This window comes from Salvelinus alpinus, chromosome 14 (assembly GCF_045679555.1).
Source record: "Salvelinus alpinus chromosome 14, SLU_Salpinus.1, whole genome shotgun sequence".
Lineage (NCBI taxonomy): Eukaryota > Metazoa > Chordata > Actinopteri > Salmoniformes > Salmonidae > Salvelinus > Salvelinus alpinus.
Window position 1 is genome coordinate 13,357,387 of NC_092099.1, and position 20,661 is coordinate 13,378,047.

General features: G+C 42.3%; 1 pseudogene; it reads right to left on the bottom strand.

Annotated features, from left to right (window-relative positions):
• Positions 1–1,770: 1,770 nt before the first annotated feature.
• Positions 1,771–10,966, bottom strand: LOC139539213 (dipeptidyl peptidase 4-like; annotated as a pseudogene).
• Positions 10,967–20,661: the final 9,695 nt, after the last annotated feature.

Below are 20,661 nucleotides of genomic sequence, written 5' to 3' on the forward strand. Positions count from 1 at the left end.
CCTGCGTTGTCTTGGCTGTGTGCTTGGGGTCGTTGTCCTGTTGGAAGGTCAAACTTCGTCCCAGTCTGAGTTCCTGAGCAGGTTTTCATCAAGGATTTCTCTGTACTTTACCCTGTTCATCTATGCCTCAATCCTAACTAGTCTCCCAATCCCTGCTGTTGAAAAATATCCCACAGCATGATGGTGCCACCACCATGCTTCACTGTAGGGATGGTGCCAGGTTTCTTTCAGACGTGACGCTTGGCATTCAGACCAAAGAGTTCAATCCTGGTTTCATCATACCAGATAATCTTGTTTTTCATGGTTTGAGAGTGTTTAGGTGCCTTTAGGAAAACTCCAAGCAGGCTGTCATGTGCCTTTTACTGAGGAGTGGCTTCCGTCTGGCCAATCTACCATGAAGGCCTGATTGGTGGAGTGCCGCAGAACTCTAGAGCTCTGTCAGAGTGACCATCGGGTTCTTGGTAACCTCCCTGACCAACGACCTTCTCCCCCAATTTCTCAATTTGGCCGGGCAGCCAGCTCTAGGAAGAGTCTTGGTTGCTCCAAACTTATTCAATTTAAGAATGATGTAGGCCACTGTGTTCTTGGGGACCTTCAGTGCTGCAGAAGTTTTGGTACCCTTCCCCAGATCTGTGCCTCAACTCAATCCTGTCTCAGAGCTCTACGTAAAATTCCTTCGACCTCATGGCTTGGTTTTTGCTCTGACATGCACTGTCAACTGTGGGACCTTATATAGACAGGTGTGGGCCTTTCCAAATCATGTTCAGTCAATTGAATTTACCACAGGTGGACTCCAATCAAGTTGAAGAAACACCTCAAGGATGATCAATGGAAACAGGATGCATCTCAGACATTTCGAGTCTCATAGCAAAGGGTCTGAATACTTATGTAAATAAGGTATTTCTGTTTTACATTTTTCATAAGTTTGCAAACATTTCAAAACGCCTGTTTTTGCTTTGTCATTATGGGGTATTATGTGTAGATTGATGAGGGAAAAAAACAATTGAATCAATTTTAGAATAAGTCTGTAACCTAACAACATGTGGAAAAAGTCAAGGGGTCTGAATACTTTACGAAGGCACTGTATATGTATTTTTTTTGCTAAACAGGTGGGGCTCAAAACAGGTGGAGCTCTGCACCTGAATGACGGGTCGCCACTGCTGGTGAACCATTCTTGATACAGGGGAATCTGTTGAGCGTGAAAAACCCAGCAACGTTGCAGTTCTTGACACAAACAGGTGCCCCTGGCGCCTTCCAAACCACTCAAAGGCACTTACATTTTTTGCCTTGTCCTTTCACCCTCTGAATGGCACACATACGCAATCCATGCCTCATTGTCTCAAGGCTTAAAAATCCTTCTTTAACCTGTCTCCACCCCTTCATATACACTGATTGAAGTGAATGTAACACGTGACATCAATAAGGGATCATAGCTTTCACCTGGATTCACTTTCTCCTGGATTCACCTGGTCAGTCTATGTCAATGAAAGAGCAGGTGTTCTTAATGTTTTGTACACTCAGTGTAGTTCATATCATTATATCATAGATACAGTTAGGTCATATTCAAACCACTCAGTGAAGGGTATGCAAAATGTCTTATAAACTGTCAAATGTGTGTAATGAAAGTTGTAACATATAGTTTGCATGTAACATACAGTAGTATCTCCCCAAAATATTCTTACACGTACTGTAGTTAGCCCTAGGACTATCAAACATTGGCATTCTGTAGATCAGAACCAATGAAGAATATTTTACACTCCTCACGCGGACTCCAAGTGCAACCCACCTCCTTCCTCAGGTTGTCCTCCCCAAACCAATATTTACCATGGCCTCAAAGTCAACGTGCTGGTCAACCAGGGCTTTAGAGATGTGTTCAGATTGCTGGAAGTGAACATTGTCTACAAGAAAAACAAACTGTTTGTAATACCTTATTGAACAAGGAAATATATGCGTCTGTCAAATACCATTAAAACCAGTTTTGAATAAGATCAGGAGCATTTACCTGTTAATGGCTATACTGAGTACTATATTCTATACATTATACATTAAAAATACAGCATTGTGTGTGAGTGCGTGATTGAGTAGCATGTAAAATATTTAACTGAAACAAAGACACATACCATCAGCTGTCCCATGAACCAGGAGATAGTCCACTGATTTGAAATTCTGTGCTCTAGTTGTTACTATGGAATTCTGTTGAATATAATATACAGTATATTTTTATGTAGACACAGTTACAGTTGACATACAATAGATTATTTGATGACTAAGAAGGATGTTGTGATGTTTCTGATGTCTTTACCTTCAGCATTTTTCTCCGGTTTACTAATATAGCATTCAGTATACACAAGTCTGGAAAAGGAATATCCAGCTAGTGACTGTACTCATATAAGGTGAAACAAACATTGCCTTTTGAACTTTTTGCATTACTAAATGCATGTTTTTATAGTGTTAGACCTGTTGTACGGTTATACGCCCTGATACATACCATAATATACCCACTTAGCTACTGGGGCAACTGCTATTCGACACTTGAAAACTCCAGCACCCTGTAACGTATACGCTGGGAGTCAGAAAGCAAGTTCAGGTGGTGAGTTTAATAATAAACGGAACATCTAACAATGTAACAAACACGAGCAGGTATAGACATGAAACACATAAATAATACTGACTGGGGAAAGAACCTAAGGGCGTGCCAGATATAGGAGTGGTAATAAGTGAGGTAATGGAGTCCAGGTGTGCCTGATGACGTGCAGGTGCGTGTAATGATTGATGCCAAGAGTTCGTAATGATGGATCCCAGGACCGGTGGTTAGTATACCGGTGACATCGAACACCGAACACCGGAGGGGAGGAGTAGATGTGACAGTGCCCCCCCCCCACGGCTCCAGACGCAGGACGACGCCGACCAGGGGAGCAGCCCCGAGGACAAGGAGAGGGCCGGTCCGGTCCGACCGAAACCCGGGCCATACACCTCCCAGTCCACCAGATACTGGAGCCGACCCCCACGACGTCGGGAGTTTAGTAAAGATCTGACGGCTTAGTCCGGACCACCCTCGATGTCCAGGATGAGTGGAGGGGTGTCATGGGGGACAGCATCAAGCTAGGGAACCAAGAAGGTGAGATACAAAAGTCACTGGGAAGCTGAAACCTATACGTCACCATGTTGACCCTCTGGTCAGCTTCTTGCAGGGCAGGCGAAGTGGGAGGTTCCTGGTAGGAAGCCAGACACGGTCCCCAGGGTGGTACACGGGGGTCTAACTGCGGTGGCGGTCTGCCTACTCCTTTTGACGGTGGATGTCATGCTGGAGTCTCACGTGAGAGACGCTCCAAAATCCAGAACACACTGGAAGGGGGTCAACCCAGTGGAGGAGTGTTGTAGCGAGTTCTGGGCGTACTCCGCCCATGGAAGGAATCGAGCCCACTCTCCCTGCTGGTCCTGACAGTGGCTCCTCAGGAACCTCCCCAGCTCCTGGTTCATCCTCTCCACCTGCCCGTTGGACTGAGGCCTATACCTGGAAGTGAGGCTGACAGTGACCCCGAGCTTCTCCATAAAGGCTCTCCATACCTGTGATGTGAATTAGGGGCCATGGTTTGAGACGATGTCTTCCGGGAAGGCCATAATGCCGGAAGACCTGCTGGAATAGCAGTAGGGAGACCAGAAAGAGGGATTTAACGACAGGATTTTGAAAATCTATCCACAACCACCAAAATGGTGGTGAAACCATCAGAGGAGGGGAGATCAGTAACAAAGAAAATTAATAGATGGGACCAGGGATGCTGAAGCATGGGAAGGAGTTTCTCTGCTGGAGCGTTCTGGGGGAATTTGGTTTGGGCACATATGGAACAGGAGTTGACGTAACGAGTGACGTCCTGTGCCAAGGTGGGCCACCAGTACTTCTCAGAGATGGATTGGGTAGTGCGAGAAATACCTGGATGTCCAGCGACAACAGCTGTGTGTGCCCAGGTCAGCAGCCGATCCCTTATCCTCTTGGGAACGTAGATGCGCTCAGGAGGACAGTTAGTGGGTGTGGGCTCCCTCTCCAGAGTTTTGCGAATGTCCACATCTACGTCCCAGACCACAGGAGCTACGACTCGGGAGGATGGGATTATAGGTGCATTCTGGACAGGACCCTCTCCCGAATCATAGAGACGGAACAGGGCATCGGCCTTGGCGTTTTTTTTAACCTGGGCGATAGGTCAGCGTGAAGACAAACCTTGTGAAGAAAAGGGCCCACCTTGCTTGGCGCGGATTCAGCCTCCTCGCTGTCCGTATGTACTCCAGGTTCCGATGGTCGGTAAGGATGCCGAATGGTTCCTTGGCGCCATCCAGCCAGTGTCTCCACTCCTCTAACGCCAACTTCACAGCCAGGAGCTCTCGATCACTGACGTCGTAATTCCTCTCTGCAGGGGACAGTTTCTTAGAGTTATATGCCACACGGATACAAATTCTGTGCATTACCCTGTCGTTGAGACAGAACTGCCCCCGCGTCCACCTCCACCATAAAGGAGATCGTGGGATCTGGGTGTATACGCTGGGAGTCGGAAAGCAAGTTCAGGTGGCGAGTTTAATAATAAACGGAACATCGAACAATATAACAAACACGAGTAGCGTATAGACATGAAACACATAAACAATACTGACTGGGGAAAGAACCTAAGGGAGTGCCAAATATAGGTGGGGTAATAAGTAAGGTAATGATTGATACCAGGTGTGAGTAATGATGGATCCCAGGACCGGCGACGTCGAACGCAGGAGGGGAGGAGCAGAAGTAGACGTGACACACCCAAAGCCATCCACGTGACAAAGCCACCATATGACTGAAAACAGATTATTTCAAACCACATCAGTTAGTTTAACTGAACAAATATTTACAACAACATATTTGTAAGAAATATATACAGAATCTAAGAGAATAGCCAATTTACGCAACCCAATATGGCTATTCGTTCATGGTCTATAAAGCCCATGTCAATGAATTTTCTAGTAACAAAAAAAACGAAACGTCTTTATTTGATCTGCTCTAGCTACAGTATTATGTCATTCAAGTGTTGATCTCATCAGAATCAAAAACTGATGAGAGCAGATTACATTAATGAGACCTTTTTCAAGAGCAACAGATAGCCCACTTTGGGGTATTCCAATTTGTATTAATTATCAGAAATGAATACATTGCCTTACTTGTAAATTGTTTTTACATATTGTTAAACAGATGTTATACTTGACACACTGAGGTCTCTGTAGTTCAATGGCATCTTACCCCACGGCCGCTATTTAATCATCCACCTTCAACGTTCCAAGACGTTGGTAGATGGAGTGCATTATTTTGTCCCTTTGGTAACTGCTTCCCCGTCCATCGAAACTGGCCACTATGATCCCCTCCGTACTGGAGAGGTACGAACCCCAGTTCAGTCTGTAGCGATAATCTGCCTTCTGACTACAGGGGCCTCCATATCTGCAAGGGAAATCAGTATATAACTTGACACAACTTGACCAATTACAATTATTGTAATATAATGTACTGGATCTGGAGGCAGTAAAGTGAAGTGAAATGGATGGGGTAATCAATTCTCTGCAAATCCTGTAAGATGCTTAGGCCTGTGTACTTACATATCAATTAGAAGAGGGTACTTTTATTTTGGGGGGGAAATTAGGGCGTAACATCATTTGATACCAGAGATCTGTTGGCAAAAGGTAGTGAAACATGATGCCAATAGATATACATTTGATTCAGCATGGTATGATTTGATCTGCCAGTCTGTAAAACTTCAGTCTCACCAAATTCTGCTACCCTCAGGGTCCCACACTGCATGGTCGGCATTTGGAATTATTTTATCATGTCTTCAAGATCTTTGTTGTCACGAAGAACCAGGAGCTCTTAAAACAAAACTTCTTTATCAATTAAAAGTAAAATCAGAAGTTGGCCCGTTTATGGTGAAGATTCATGAACCTGAGTATTGGTCAGTTACAAAGAGTATTTCCATAATAGTGGTACTTTTTGCATACCTTCACCTGAGCATCTATCGTCCCTGAGTGTGAACAAAGGTGTTCCAGGTCCTGTTAAGAAACAATCAGCCCACACAATACACTAAAACATCACGTAAGCTAATTGTTCACCACATAACCTCTACTAACTGACCTGGAGGTCAGAGGTCAGAACTGAGACTGTGGCCTATGGGCCCTGGTCAAAAGTAGTGCACTGCATAGGGAATAGGGTGTTATCTGGGACACTTATTGTGTTACTCATTGATATTGCGCAGCACAGTTATTTTTGTGCATTGATCACGGATGGGTTAGTGCTCAGGGTGTGAATGGGGAATAGGGTAACTGACCATAGCAGTCCATGCGGTAGTAAGAGGCATCGTAGCTGAAGTAGACTGAGTTGTACTGACACCTGTCCTTATACAGGCCACAGGTGAGGCACTGGGGGAGCAGAGTGGCTCCTTCCGATCATAACCCTCACAAACAAACAAACCACAGGTTCATACGAGTTAACATCTCTGTCTGAACGATGAACAATTGAACATACTTTCATGGTTTATTTGGTATTCAGGATCATGAATTTAGAGAAACCACCTGAAATGAAATGTCCATGGGGGGTTATGAGAAACACATTAAAGACAATGTGGTCAAAGTGATAGATAAATAGTAGGTTTACTCTATTTTGTTATCTAATTAAGTGAAATGGATTTGCATCTGTACTTACATAGCGCCTTGAGTGAGTTTTGAAATTAGGTAATGGGTGTTGCCTTGCCCTTTGGAATGATATACACGTTCATACTGTAGGAGTTGAATTCTGATATTGCTAACATTTACAGTAGACTGGAATCAATCAATCAAATCTACATATTTGAACAAATACCACCCCTGGCAGGTAGCCTAGTGGTTAGAGCGTTGGGCCAGTATCCAAAAGGTTGCTGGATCGAATCCCCGAGCTGACAAGGTAAAAATCTGTTGTTCTGTCCCTGAGCAAGGCAGTTAACCCACTTTTGGATGTCGATTAAGGCAGCCCCCCCACACCTCTCTGATTCAGAGGGGTTGGATAAATGCGGAAGGCATTCAGTTGTACAACTAACTAGGTATCCCCCTTTCCCTTGAATAGCTTGCAAGTCTGCATTGTATTATCCTGTGCATATGGCAAAAAAAATTGATTTGATTTTGAATAAGCAATCATAAAAAGCTACATTTAGTTCTCATGGTTCTGTCACGCTTGTCGTCCTCCTCATCTGAGGAGGAGTAGTTGGAAGGATCGGAGGACCAATATGCAGCGTGCTAAGTGTTCATCTTGATATTTATTTAAAAAGAGAACACTGAACGAACTATACAAAAATAACAAACAACGAACATGAAGCTATAGAAAAATAGTGCTGACACAAAACACTACACATAGACAATCACCCACAACCCACAATGACAAAACAGGCTACCTAAATATGGTTCCCAATCAGAGACAACGACTAACACCTGCCTCTGATTGAGAACCATATCAGGCCAAACACAGAAACAGACAAACTACATACAACATAGAATGCCCACTCAGATCACACCCTGACCAAACAAAACATATAAACATACAAAGCAAACTATGGTCAGGGCGTGACAGGTTCTTTCATTATACAGTATGTGAACTTACCTGGCCAACCCAAACTGTTTTGCTTACTTGTTCACATTTCTAAAATAAAAAAAGAAATGTATTTTAATACATTTATCAAGACAAAATGTCCTATTAGCCTATACAGTTCCAGTATGATTCAAACAGCAACATTCCTGGTGTTAATGTTGGAAAACACATGATTCTCTGTTCTCTGAATGCTGTTTTCTAACCAAGGAGCCCACCCACAGAGTGAGGTGAGGTGACAACTACCTGGTTCTCATTCCAGTTGTTTCCAAGGTCATAGATCTGTAAAAGGACATGGTTCTGCTTCCTCCTGGTGCACTGAACGGCGACGTGCTCATCCGTCACCCCATGTGACTGATCTCAAATAGTGATCACTGGGAGGAAAACAACACAAAGCGACCGGTTTATATCACCTTTTTTTATATCACCCTATGAGAACACTTTACTATATCAACCGCTATCAACGTATATGAAAGTATGACATGATACTGTACCCTGCACCAATGGAATCTGGCACCACCACCTGTGTCCGCCTTGACGGATTTGTTGTGTCCACCACAAACAGCTTTGCCTTAGAATTTGTTGAACCAGCCTTGACAGGAGATAACACGAATAACAAAAATGATGAGCATTCTTTCAGGATACAGTACATATACTTCAAATGCTGTATTTACTCTGTACAATGTACAATGTACAACACACACATAATGTGTGATGATGGTATACTGTATATTTGACCTATTAAAAGTTCTGGGACACTGTAAAGTCCATGGAGAATAAGAACACCTCCTCCCAGCTTCCAACTGCTCTGAAGATAGGAAACACTGTCACCACCGACAAATCCACTATAATTGAGAATTTCAATAAGCATTTTTCTACGGCTGGCCATGCTTTCCACCTGACTACCAATACCCCGGACAACAGCACTGCCCTCCCCTCTGCTACTCGCCCAAGCCTTCCCCATTTCTCTTTCTCCCAAATACAGTCAGCTGATGTTCTAAAAGAGCTGCAAAATCTGGACCCTTACAAATCAGCCGGGCTAGATAATCTGGACCCTTTCTTTCTAAAACTATCTGCTGAAATTGTTGCCACCCCTATTACTAGCCTTTTCAACCTCTCTTTCGTGTCGTCTGAGATTCCCAAAGATTGGAAAGCAGCTGCGGTTATCCCCCTCTTCAAAGGGGGGGACACTCTTGACCCTAACAGCTACAGACCTATATCTATCCTACCCTGCCTTTCTAAGGTCTTCGAAAGCCAAGTCAACAAACAGATTACCGACCATTTCGAATCCCACCATACCTTCTCCGCTATGCAATCTGGTTTCAGAGCTGGTCATGGGTGCACCTCAGCCACGCTCAAGGTCATAAACGATATCTTAACCGCCATCGATAGGAAACAATACTGTGCAGCCGTATTTATTGACCTGGCCAAGGCTTTTGACTCTGTCAATCACCACATCCTCATCGGCAGACTCGACAGCCTTGGTTTCTCTAATGATTGCCTCGCCTGGTTCACCAACTACTTCTCTGATCGAGTTCAGTGTGTCAAATCGGAGGGTCTGTTGTCCGGGCCTCTGGCAGTCTCCATGGGGGTGCCACAGGGTTCAATTCTTGGACCGACTCTCTTCTCTGTATACATCAATGATGTCGCTCTTGCTGCTGGTGATTCTCTGATCCACCTCTACGCAGACGACACTATTCTGTATACTTCTGGCCCTTCTTTTGACACTGTGTTAACAACCCTCCAGGCGAGCTTCAATGCCATACAACTCTCCTTCCATGGCCTCCAATTGCTCTTAAATACAAGTAAAACTAAATGCATGCTCTTCAACCGATCGCTGCCTGCACCTGCCCGCCTGTCCAACATCACTACTCTGGACGGCTCTGACTTAGAATATGTGGACAACTACAAATACCTAGGTGTCTGGTTAGACTGTAAACTCTCCTTCCAGACTCACATCAAACATCTCCAATCCAAAGTTAAATCTAGAATTGGCTCCCTATTCCGCAACAAAGCATCCTTCACTCATGCTGCCAAACATACCCTTGTAAAACTGACCATCCTACCAATCCTCGACTTCGGTGATGTCATTTACAAAATAGCCTCCAAAACCCTACTCAATAAATTGGATGCAGTCTATCACAGTGCCATCCGTTTTGTCACCAAAGCCCCATATACTACCCACCACTGCGACCTGTACACTCTCGTTGGCTGGCCCTCGCTTCATACTCGTCGCCAAACCCACTGGTTCCAGGTCATCTACAAGACCCTGCTAGGTAAAGTCCCCCCTTATCTCAGCTCGCTGGTCACCATAGCAACACCTACCTGTAGCACGCGCTCCAGCAGGTATATCTCTCTGGTCACCCCCAAAACCAATTCTTCCTTTGGCCGCCTCTCCTTCCAGTTCTCTGCTGCCAATGACTGGAACGAACTACAAAAATCTCTGAAACTGGAAACACTTATCTCCCTCACTAGCTTTAGGCACCAGCTGTCAGAGCAGCTCATAGATTACTGCACCTGTACATAGCCCATCTATAATTTAGCCCAAACAACTACCTCTTTACCTACTGTATTTATTTATTTATTTTGCTCCTTTGCACCCCATTATTTCTGTCTCTACTTTGCGCTTTCTTCCACTGCAAACCAACCATTCCAGTGTTTTTATTTTTTATTTTACTTGCTGTGTTGTATTTACTTCGCCACCATGGCCTTTTTATATTTTTATTTATTTATACATATATTTGTTTGCCTTCACCTCCCTTATCTCACCTCACTTGCTCACATTGTATATAGACTTATTTTTTTTCACTGTATCATTGACTATATGTTTGTTTTACTCCATGTGTAACTATGTGTTGTTGTATGTGTCGAACTGCTTTGCTTTATCTTGGCCAGGTCGCAATTGTAAATGAGAACGTGTTCTCAATTTGCCTACCTGGTTAAATAAAGGTTAAATAAATAAATAAAATAAAACCTGCTATCTGTGGTATATATATCATTCTTATGACATTCATACCATGCTTTAAAAAGGGCACATATTACAACATCCCACCTTAGGGTATGGGACAACCACCATTCTGGGGTATTGTCCATATCCATACAAAAAGATATTGATCGTGTCATTAAACTCAACATCAGACAGATACTTTCCAGTTGGTGACGACCATATTGCCTCATTGGATGAGAAAACCTCTTCTGGAAAAAGTGGAAGAAATCACGTTACTCTAAAGCCTTGTGTGTGATGAAACCCACCTTGTCCCTTCCCTCTAAAATGTATCAATGCTACTCAGTACTCACCCTCATATGCCCAGTCAGGGGCACCGTTAAGGATCTGATGATCAGTTCCATTATGGGCGACTTGCATGCTTCAGCAGTGGCTTTGGGTTTCAAATAAATGTTGTAATTCCAGACGTAAAGCCTGGCAGAGAGACCGATAGTCAAGTTAATGTCAGCATTCCATTCTCTTTAGTTTACACTAGAGACAGCCTACTGGAACTTCCTCTACAGTGGTTTTAATGCCCTGGAATCCTACTCCAGATTATTTTGGTTGGTGCAGCAGCTAAACCCACTGTGCTTTTGCATGTTTATCGCTCAGGGCCATTGCCCATACTTGACATGGGAGAGAGAGCACATCTGGTGTTTGGGTTAAAGTTCAAGATAAGATGCACCTTTGGCATCAGGATATCAGGGCCTGCTGAGAGAAAGCGATTGTAAGCAAAGCCTCAGTAGAGTAAGGACGTGCTGCTCCATATGATGTCATAGTCTGGTCAGCGTACTGATGTTAGTCAGTAGAGCAAAGTTTTATTTAAGTGTATGAAAGTGTATTCTTATTTTGTGTTTGATTGGTGGATGCTGCTGGGTGTGAGTGTGGTGCGGGGAATGAAAATGGAAATGCAAAACTCCATAAGATAACCAGAGGAAACTCCATATCAAGGGGAATTTATTCATTTTATGAATAAGTCCAAAGGACACGCACTATATCTTAGCTAAGCCTTAATGGGTGGTAGACTGTAACACATTACACTATACCTTAGCTAACCCTTTACGGGTGGTAGGTTGTAACACATTACACTATATCTTAGCTAACCCTTTACGGGTGGTAGACTGTAACACATTACACTATACCTTAGCTAACCCTTTACGGGTGGTAGACTGTAACACATTACACTATACCTTAGCTAACCCTTTACGGGTGGTAGACTGTAACACATTACACTATATCTTAGCTAACCCTTTACGGGTGGTAGACTGTAACACATTACACTATATCTTAGCTAACCCTTTACGGGTGGTAGACTGTAACACATTACACTATATCTTAGCTAACCCTTTACGGGTGGTAGACTGTAACACATTACACTATACCTTAGCTAACCCTTTACGGGTGGTAGACTGTAACACATTACACTATACCTTAGCTTACCCTTTACGGGTGGTAGACTGTAACACGTTACACTATATCTTAGCTAACCCTTTACGGGTGGTAGACTGTAACACATTACACTATACCTTAGCTAACCCTTTACGGGTGGTAGACTGTAACACATTACACTATACCTTAGCTAACCCTTTACGGGTGGTAGACTGTAACACATTACACTATATCTTAGCTAACCCTTTACGGGTGGTAGACTGTAACACATTACACTATACCTTAGCTAACCCTTTACGGGTGGTAGACTGTAACACATTACACTATATCTTAGCTTACCCTTTACGGGTGGTAGACTGTAACACGTTACACTATACCTCAGTTAACCCTTTATGGGCGGTAGACTGTAACACGGTAAATGTTGGGTTAAGTTCTACATTTCTATGCACTAGATCGAGCAAAGGACGTAAGTGAAGCCCATCTGATGATAATTTATGATTTTGTTCAATTTATTTAACAGAATGGAGTGATGGATCTCTAAAATGTCCACGTATGTAGCTAAAGTGAAGGATTAAATTCAAACTTTATCTGGAGGAAACTTCAACGCGGTTGCTGAGGTAAGGGATTCAATTGAAGCCGTTAACGGGGAGAAAACTCCATCTGTAGCTCATTTATGAACGGAATAGCACGGTTGCTAGGGTGAAAACTGTGGTTGAAGCCTTAGCTGGAGGAATTGTTGCATTTCCATTGTTTTCGTTGCACTTGCATTCCATAACATCTATGAATCACATTATTATTAATAGTCTTGACGTCAAATGGGAGAACCAAGGACACAGGTGACTCTTAATGTTGTGAAAGTCATCCTAGTGTTTACAGAACAACTGGTTCTGAGAGATTAGGATCAGGACCTACAAGTTTAACAGTAAGTAAATGTTAGAAAATGGATGGCTGCAGTGTAGCTGTTATTATGAGTACATGTTGTATGGATTGCTAAGGCATAAGAATATGAAAGTGTGTATTCTTATTTTAAATGTACAGTATGTAGTTCTGTACCTGTCTATTAATGTTATGTATTATGTCATTTTATGTACTTCTGTCCTTCAGCTGTAATTTACTATTAATATGATGTATTTTGTGATTTGTGTCGCTCCCGGGAAGAGTAGATGCAGCTTTGGCTGTAGCTAAAGTAGCTACTGCAACTCGCTGTTGGCTGGGCTCCCTGCCTGTGCCATTAAACCCCTACAACTCATCCAGAACGCCGCAGCCCGTCTGGTGTTCAACTTTCCCAAGTTCTCTCACGTCACCCCGCTCCTCCGCTCTCTCCACTGGCTTCCAGTTGAAGCTCGCATCCGCTACAAGACCATGGTGCTTGCCTACGGAGCTGTGAGGGGAACGGCACCTCCGTACCTTCAGGCTCTGATCAGGCCCTACACCCAAACAAGGGCCTGCTCGCCTCCCTACCTCTGAGGAAGTACAGTTCCCGCTCAGTCCAGTCAAAACTGTTCGCTGCTCTGGCACCCCAATGGTGGAACAAACTCCCTCACGACGCCAGGTCAGCGGAGTCAATCACCACCTTCCGGAGACACCTGAAACCCCACCTCTTTAAGGAATACCTAGGATAGGATAAAGTAATCCTTCTAACCCTCCCCCCCCTTAAAAGAGTTAGATGCACTATTGTAAAGTGGTTGTTCCACTGGATATCATAAGGTGAATGCACCAATTTGTAAGTCGCTCTGGATAAGAGCGTCTGCTAAATGACTTAAATGTAAATGTAAATGTAGCTAATGGTAATAAAAAAAAACGAAATATGTTCTGTTGTTGTTTGATATTGTCCATGGATAGACTTGACTTTGTATTTTATAGTGTATACACATGACTTGAATACCTACGTCCCAAACGGCACCCCATTCCCTACACAGTGCACTACTTCCCTATGGGCCCTGGTTAAAATGAGTGTAGTAAATGGGGAATAGGGTGCCATTTGGGACACTAGACTAGATACTGTATCAGACTGTTTTTTAATTACTCACCAGTTTGTTTCCTGTTGGAGCCCAGGAAAAGTATTGCACAACTTGTGGAATGTTCACAGGATTGATGAATGTTCTGGGGGAACAGAAGATGGAAACACCAGGGCCTCGTTTCCCAGAGCCTTTGTTAGTAACTTTGCTCTTAAACACCTTCCCACATCTAAGAGTGATCCAGACTACTCATAGAGCAGCCAAAGGACATTGTTAGATGTTTTTTGCCCTTTTTTAACTACTTTATTCACAGAAGATCTCTGCTAAACATAGAATAGAGATGTTTAGGCTAGGTATCTGTTTGACTGTGACCGCAGAATCAGATTGAAGTTGACTACAAATACAACGTTCCCAAAGCGTTTTGCAATTGTTACAAACAACAACAAAGCGTATATGGGTTAAGAACTTTTGTGAAAGAGCACAGTTTGAAATATATGGCAAATAGAAATCAAACCGGATGGACATCAGAAATAGATGGGGGAGGTTGAGGGTAGAGGAAGGACAGGAGTAAAAACAAACAAAATATAACTATTGTAAAACAGACTGTGTCCATAAAATGTATATAGTATATATAAGCTGAAAGTAGAGGCCTAAGCGTTGTTGTTCACTATATATATATTTGCCAAAAAATATATGGGGGATTGGAAGTGATGCAGACAATTACATTGATGGAAGCTACAATCCATCTGCAATATTAAAGCTGATCTACCCCCTAAAAAAATAAGAATAACTAACATCACACAAAAATTCCCATCAAAATCCGTCTGTTGGAACTAGAGATACGTATGTTATTGTTTTTTTGCATGGGCTGCGTCTCAATACACTACATCCACTGACGTCGCCCTGAAAGGTTGCAGAGCTAGAGCAGTGTTTGTCAGATCATGAGACATCCTGAAAATCTTCTCACAAAAACGTCTGTTGTGTCCGAACGGTTTGGCCTACAAAACTATTATGACCACTCTATTGAAAGATGAGACACTCACTAACAGGATGATGTTCTCCGTTTTGCTTAAGGTCTCGGTGCCAGTATATATGGAGATAGTTTAGTGCCTAAAATAAGGGGATAAATACATGCAAAAACTTTTTTTAATAGTTTCCTGATCTTTCTTATAGCTCTCAGATATACAGTACCAGTCAAAAATTTGGACACTTTATTTTTTATTATTTTCTACAATGTAGAATAATAGTGAAGACATCAACACTATGAAATTACACATATGGAATCATATGTGTAACCAATAGTAACCAAAAAAGTGTTAGACAAATCAAAATATATTTTATATTTGAGATTCTTCAAAGTAGCCACCCTTTGCCTTGATGACAGCTTTGCACACTCTTGGCATTCTCTCAACCAGCTTCATGAGGTAGTCACCTGGAATGCATTTCAATTAACAGGTGTGCCTTGTTAAAAGGTGTGCCTTTCCTTCTTAACAGGGTATGTGGGACGGTAGCGTCTCACCTCGTCAACAGCCAGTGAAACTGCAGGGCGCCAAATTCAAAACAACAGATATCCCATAATTAAAATTCCTCAAACATACAAGTATTTTACACCATTTTAAAGATACACTTGTTGTAAATCCAGCCACAGTGTCCGATTTCAAAAAGGCTTTACGACGAAAGCACACCAAACATTTATGTTAGGCCAGAGCCAAGTCACAGAAAAACACAGCCATTTTTTCAGCCAAAGATAGTCACAAAAAGTCACAAAAAGCAGAAATACAGATAAAATTAATCACTAACCTTTGATGATCTTCATCAGATGACACTCATAGGACTTAATGTTACACAATACATGTATGTTTTGTTCGGTAAAGTTCATATTTATATCCAAACATCTGAGTTTACATTGGCGTGTTATGTTCAGTAGTTCCAAAACATCCGGTGATTTTGCAGAGCCACATCAATTTATAGAAATACTCATAATAAACATTGCTAAAAGATACAACTGTTATGCATGGAATTTTAGATCCACTTCTCCTTAATGCAACCGCTGTGTCAGCTTTCAAAAAAACTTTACGGAAAAAGCACACCATGCTATAATCTGAGTACAGCGCTCAGAGACCAACAAAACCCAAAGAGATATCCGCCATGTTGTGTAGTCAACAGATGTCAGAATAGCATTATAAATATTCACTTACCTTTGATGATGATCAGAATGCACTCCCAGGAGTCCCAGTTCCACAATAAATGTTTGTTTTGTTCGATGAAGTCCATCATTTATGTCCAAATAACTCCTTTTTGTTAGCGCGTTTAGCCCAGTAATCAAAATTCATGACGCGCGATCACTAGGTGCAGACAAAGTCAAAAAGCTCCGTTACAGTCCGTAGAAACATGTCACACGATGTATAGAATCAATCTTTCGGATGTTTTTAACATAAATCTTCAATAATGTTCCAACCGGAGAATTCCTTTGTCTTCAGAAATGTAATGGAACGCAAGCTAACTCTCTCACATGAACGCGCATGGCCAGCTTGTGGCACTCTGGGAGAGACCTTACTCAATCCCCTCTCATTCGCCCCCACTTCACGGTAGAAGCCTCAAACAAGGTTCTAAAGACTGTTGACATCTAGTGGAAGCCTTAGGAAGTGCACTGTATCTTGGATAAGCAAAGAGTTGAAAGTTGAAAAACTACAAACCTCAGATTTCCCACTTCCTGGCTGGATTTTTTCTCAGGTTTTTGCCTGCCATATGAGTTCTGTTATACTCACAGACATCATTCAAATAGTTTTAGAAACGTCAGAGTGTTTTCTATCCACATCTACTAATAATATGCATATCCTAGGATCTGGGCCTGAGTAGCAGGCAGTTTACTCTGGGCACGCTTTTCATCCGGACGTGAAAATACTGCCCCCTACCCAAGAGTGGTTAATGTGTTTGATGCGTTTAACATGTTTGAGCCAATCAGTTGTGTTGCATTGTGACAAGTTAGGAGTTCGCTGCAGCTAGCGACTGGAACGAGCTGCAACACTCAAACTGGACAGTTGTATCTCAATCTCTTCATTCAAAGAATCAATCATGGACACTCTTACTGACAGTTGTGGCTGCTTTGCGTGATGTATTGTTTATCTCTGCTCTTAATAGTATCACCGATATTTAATAAGCTTACATATCGGCCACACGGCAGAGCTCTGTCAGAGCTCTGACGAAGGCCGTGTGGCCGATACGTAAGCTTATTAAATATCGGTGATACTATCAAGAGCAGTGTGCGGTTTCCTTTTTCCTTCATCTTGTTCAATTGTTGCCATGCACCTGCAAATAAGATTGCTCAGATGTGCGAGTGCCTTTTGAATTTTGTATTGTTTATCTCTACCTTCTTGCAGTTTGTGCTGTTGTCTGTGCACAATAATGTTTGTACCATGTTTTGTGCTGCTACCGTGCTGTGTTGTCATGTGTTGCTGCCTTGCTATGTTGTTGTCATAGGTCTCTCTTTATGTAGTGTTGTGGTTGTCTCTCTTGTCGGGATGTGTGTCTTGTCCTATACTTATATTTTATAATTTTTTTTAGCCCCCGTCCCCGCAGGAGGCCTTTTGCCTTTTGGTAGGCCATCATTGTAAATAAGAATTTGTTCTTAACTGACTTGCCTAGTTAAATAAAGGTTAAATAAAAATAAATAAATACATTTGGTAACAGACCATGTTCATATTATGCCAAAAACAGCTCAAATATGCAAAGAGAAATAACAGTCATGCAGGTCAGTCAATACGGAACATTTCAAGAACTTTTAAAGTTTCTTCAAGTGCAGCCGCAAAAACCATCAAGTGCTATGATGAAACCAGCTCTCCTGAGGACCGCCACAGGAAAGGAAGACCCAGAGTTACCTCTGCTGTAGAGGATAAGTTCATTAGATTTACCAGCCTCAGATTGCAACCCAAATAAATGCTTCACAGGGTTCAAGTAACAGACATATCTCAACATCAACTGTTCAGAAGAGACTGTGTGAATCAGGCCTTCATGGTAGAATTGCTGAAAAGAAACCACTACTAAAGGAAACCAACAATAAGAAGAGACATGTTTGGGCTAACAAACACAAGCAATGGACATTAAACCGATGGAAATCTGTCCTTTGGTCTGATGAGTTCAAATATGAGATTTTTGGTTAAAACCAACCGTGTCTTTGTGAGACGCAGAGTAGGTGAACGGATGATCTCCGCATGTGTGGTTCCCACCGTGAAGCATGGAGGAGGAGGTGTAATGGGTTGGGGATGCTTTGCTGGTGACACTGTCTGTGATTTATTTAGAATTCAAGGCACACTTAACCAGCATGGCTAGCACAGCATTCGATACAGCATGCAGCGATACGCCACCTCATCTGGTTTGAGCTTAGTGGGACTATCATTTGTTTTTCAACAGGACAATGACCCAAAACACACCTCCATACTGTGTAAGGGCTATTTAACCAAGAAGTAGAGTGATGAAGTGCTGCATCAGATGACCTGGTCTCCACAATCACACAACCTCAATCCAATTGAGATGGTTTGGGATGAGTTGGACTGCAGAGGGAAGGAAAAGAAGCCAACAAGTGCTCAGCATATGTGGAAACTCCTTCAAGACTGTTGGAAAAGCATTCCAGGTGAAACTGGTTGAGAGAATGCCAAGAATGTGCAAAGCTGTCATCAAGGCTACTTTGAAGAATCTAAAATATATTTTGATTTGTTTAACACTTTTTTGGTCGTTCCTGACCAAAAGTATGTGGACACCTGCTAGTCAAACATCTCATTCCAAAATCATGGGCATTAATAAGGAGTTGGTACCCCCTTTGATGCTATAACAGCCTCCAATATTCGGTGAAGGCTTTTCACTAGATGTTGGAACATTGCTGCGGGGGACTTGCTTCTATTCAGCTACTAAGAGCATTATTGAGGTCGGGCACTGATGTTGGGCGATTCAGCCTGGCTCGCAGTCCACGTTTCAATTCATCCCAAATGTGTTCGATGGGATTGAGGGCAGGGCTCTGTGCAGGCCAGTCAAATTCTACCACACAAGTTCTTCCATCTCAAAAAAGCATTTCTGTATGCACCTCACTTTGTGCAGGGGGGCATTGTCATGCTGAAACCGGAAAGGGTCTTCCCCAAACTGATGCCACAAAGTTGGAAGCACAGAATCGTCTAGAATGTAATTGTAGGCTGTAGCGTTAAGATTTCCCCTAACTGGAACTAAGGGGACTAGCCCAAACACTGAAAAACAACCCTAGACCATTATTTCTCCTCCACCAAACTTTCCAGTTGGCACTATGCATTGGGGCAGGTAGAATTCTCCTGGCATCTGCCAAACCCAGATTCATCCGTCGGACTGCCAGATGGTGAACTGTGATTCATCACTCCAGAGAATGCGTTTCCACTGCTCCAGAGTCCAATGGCGGTGAGCTTTACACCACTCCAGCCTATTTATTTGAATGCATTCATCTTGGCTTTCATTTGAATCATCATTTTATCCTTCACTTGTTTGTAACAATTGCAAAGCCTTTGGCAACTTTGTATTTGTAGTCAACTTCGTTGTGAAGTCATCGGCGGCCACAGTGAGACAGATACACTTCTTCATTCAATGGTTAGCGGAGATCTAAAGTGACGCGGAAGGGCAAAAAAGCATCTAACGACTCACTTAGCCTGTTCTATGAGTGGTCTGAGGCGGTCGGTAAATAACAAGCGTTTTCAAGTGCAACTTTAATAACGATCGTTTTGGAAAACAGCTCTGAGATTTATTGATGCTCCTACGAAAGTTCTAAAGATGAACTTAGCCTTAATATGTAGGCCTAATCATATTTAATAAGGCAAGATACAAACTTACCAAGATATATTGATAGCATGTCAGTGAGTTCTCCAATATTATATTATAGGCTACTTTATAATTCACACAGAGCTTTTTGCAACATTGTTTCACCCTCACCTTTAATAACATTGCTGCAGCAAGGTGCTTTGGGCGGTACTGGGGGTTGCTGTTGTCATCACGTTAGTAACTGTCCCCATGGCAATATATCTAAATAGTAAATTGCTTTATCTTATCATTCATGGATGATTTCAACATTTCATTATATGAGAAATGGTTTTCTTTCACTCTGTAACTATGGTGTCCACCGAGTAGCTTATTATGCTTAATTTCTGACCAAGGACCCTTCAAATGGATGATTATTCAACTTCACCAAGTTCCGTTTAGTCAGTCATAATAAATAATCAACAGTAATGTGATTTTAAATGTCAAATTAGTTTGTTGATTCACTGCAGTGACATTTAAAATAAAAAATGTCATTGTCAGTTTTGTTTTTGAAGTGACCCCGTTTTGCTCATGTGTCTCAAAAAGTAACATTTCTGTCTTATTCTCCTATAGATAACGAATACCTGCATAAAACGAGACAAGGCAACATGATGCTTCACAATGCCGAAACACAGGATTTCTTTATATATATTAGCAACAAAACATTTGTGAGGTATTTTTCATGCAAAGATTATTTTGATGAGGCTTCTCGTTAAATTAATTTAAAAACACAATTTGTATGTATTTCTAATGTGCATTAGTTTTACTGACCATAGTAGCACCGATTCTGTATAGGCATTCATCCGCTAGTGGAATGACAAGTCAACTTCTTCGCAGTCTCTGGATGCCAAATAATTAACATAACGCAGAAAAAACTAAACTTAAGCACACAAAAAAAGAAATAC